Source organism: Galeopterus variegatus, unplaced genomic scaffold (assembly GCF_000696425.1).
Source record: "Galeopterus variegatus unplaced genomic scaffold, G_variegatus-3.0.2 Scaffold1265, whole genome shotgun sequence".
In the NCBI taxonomy this organism is placed as follows: domain Eukaryota; kingdom Metazoa; phylum Chordata; class Mammalia; order Dermoptera; family Cynocephalidae; genus Galeopterus; species Galeopterus variegatus.
Genome location: NW_007727376.1, coordinates 193,795 through 195,987, shown reverse-complemented (window position 1 = coordinate 195,987; position 2,193 = coordinate 193,795). Strand labels below are relative to the sequence as shown.

At 38.6% G+C, this 2,193-nt stretch overlaps 1 long non-coding RNA gene across 4 annotated transcripts in view; it reads right to left on the bottom strand.

Moving 5' to 3' along the window:
- The window catches only part of LOC103593041, a 36,318-nt gene extending 34,152 nt beyond the window's left edge, over positions 1–2,166 (bottom strand). For all 4 annotated transcript variants that reach the window (XR_550708.1, XR_550707.1, XR_550705.1 and 1 more), the window contains exon 1: positions 1,881–2,166. This is a non-coding gene — a long non-coding RNA (uncharacterized LOC103593041). The remainder of the gene's footprint in view (positions 1–1,880) is intronic.
- Between the last annotated feature and the right edge of the window lie 27 nt (positions 2,167–2,193).

Sequence of the window (2,193 nt, the reverse complement as noted above, 5' to 3'; positions counted from 1 at the left end):
TCCTACAATTCTACTACTTATATTCTATGTCCCCCCTACATTTTAATTTATTTCCAACACAGTCATCATGTTGTATGATAAATTTCTTGAACTTATTTTTCCTACTGCTTTATTTTTACTATGTCATATATATATGCATTATATATATTGATATTTACATATACTACTCAATATATTTCAATTACAAAAACTGGAGAAGCTAGCCAAGATTCTCACCTTAAGAACTAAACCCTTCAACCTCTATACAATGACAGGATAAGAAATCCCTGCAAATAGGACCAAGATTTCCCTTAGAAAGCAGTTCTTAAAAGTGATTGAAACGCAGTATGATTAATTGCTATAATAAAATAATTACAAAGTATTATGAAAGCAGTGAGCCAGATCAACTAATGACTTGGAGAAATTTCAGGAAACACTTCATGGAAGAGATAATCTTTGCACTGAATCTTGAGAGTTAAGGAGGAGTTTTCCAGTGAGAGAAAGGTCAGACAAAAGATGCCCCAGACAATTCAGGCCAATCTGACAAAAGCACAAAAAGGGCAAAAGGCAATAGGGCAGTACAGAAAAGATGCTGGAGGATCTGGTGGGCACTGTGAAGGAGGTGGCAACAGATAAAAACTTGGGTAGAAGACAGGTTGAGGCCATCTGAAAGCCACAGGCACCCTCATTTCTTTGTCCTCTCCTCAGCCCGCAGGCATGCTCTGATCCTCACTTAGGGTGTGAAGTTACTTTCAGTATTTGTTAATTATCTCATCACATGCCTTCTCATTCTTTTGAGAACTCTTCTCTAACACAAATGAAGCAAGAACAATGCTGTGGATTGACTGAATTGTGTCCCCCAAAGTCAATACAGTAGAAGCTTAATCCCCACTGTAACTGTTGAAGGTGGGAAATCCTATTATGGTAATTGAAAGATAGGGTCTTAAAGAGGTGATTACATTGTAGAATCATGCTGTAGTGAATGGAGTGATAATGGGGGTCAGGGGCGTGGTTCTGATGGATTTAAAAGGAGAGAACATGAGTCTCTCTTTCTGCTCCTCCATTTCTGCCAAGTGAGACCCCTGCGTTGTTGTAAAGCCACCACCAAAGAAGACCCTCACCCAATGTGTTCTGTGGATTTTGGATTTCCCTTCTCCAAAACTGTAAGTAATAAATTTTGTTTTCTTATAATCACCCAGTTCCAGATATTTTGTTATAAGCAACAGAAAACGGACTAATACAATCTTTTTCTCTGTGGGTCAGATAAATGATCTGGACCCAAGAGGTATCTCATTTAGGCTTGTTACTCCAGATATTAAAGATTTGAAGCCAATTTTGTTTCTGTTTACATCTCAGGAAGAGAAAGACTTCCTTAGACTTTGACTAAAGTTTGTCTTTGTAAATACAAAAAGCGAGCCATGCAGCCATCACTGAACAGACGGTTGGAATTTTGAGAGCTGGGGAAATGCCAGAGTAAAGCAACATGTTTGTGGCAGAAATGGTTTGCTTTTTAATTAATTCCTATGTTATATTTCTGCAAATTATTATGGAAGGCGGGTGAGGGCAGCTGTCTGGAGGGACTATGTTTCCCAGCCTCCCTTGTTTTGTTCCCAGACGCGGTCCCAGTTGTGGCCCATGGGATGCGAGTAGAAGAAATGTGTATCACTTGCAGGCTAAATGGTTTAGATGCACCTCTCTCTCTTTTCCTCCACCAGGTGAAGCAGACAATTTTGAAGCCCCAGGCAATGACATAAATTAAGACAAGGAGGTAAGCCACCTGACAACCATCGTCACCATCATCACTGATGTTAGATCACTGTGTGTGTGAGAAATAAAACTTCGAACGTGCAAAGCCGCTGAAATGCTGTGGTTTGTCTGTCAACGCACCAAAAGATACTTACCTAATACAACATACTGTAGTTCTCAATTCGTACAATTGTGGTCCTTCAACCCACTAAAAATGTAGAAATCAATCTCATAGCTCTTTCTTAACAAATACTGCAATTTCATTAGCAAAGTGGAGTTAAAAGTCCTAAAGAGAAATAAGAGTGAAGAGCATTCAAGTCAATATGTGAGAAGTGTAAGAAGCCAGACATACAACCAGCATTACTGAAAATATTACATATAAGAATTAGACTTTAACTAATAGTAATTTTAATCTTCTAGAGGCAATATTGCTACTAAACAGTAGAGGATTTTGTATACCTTGCTCCA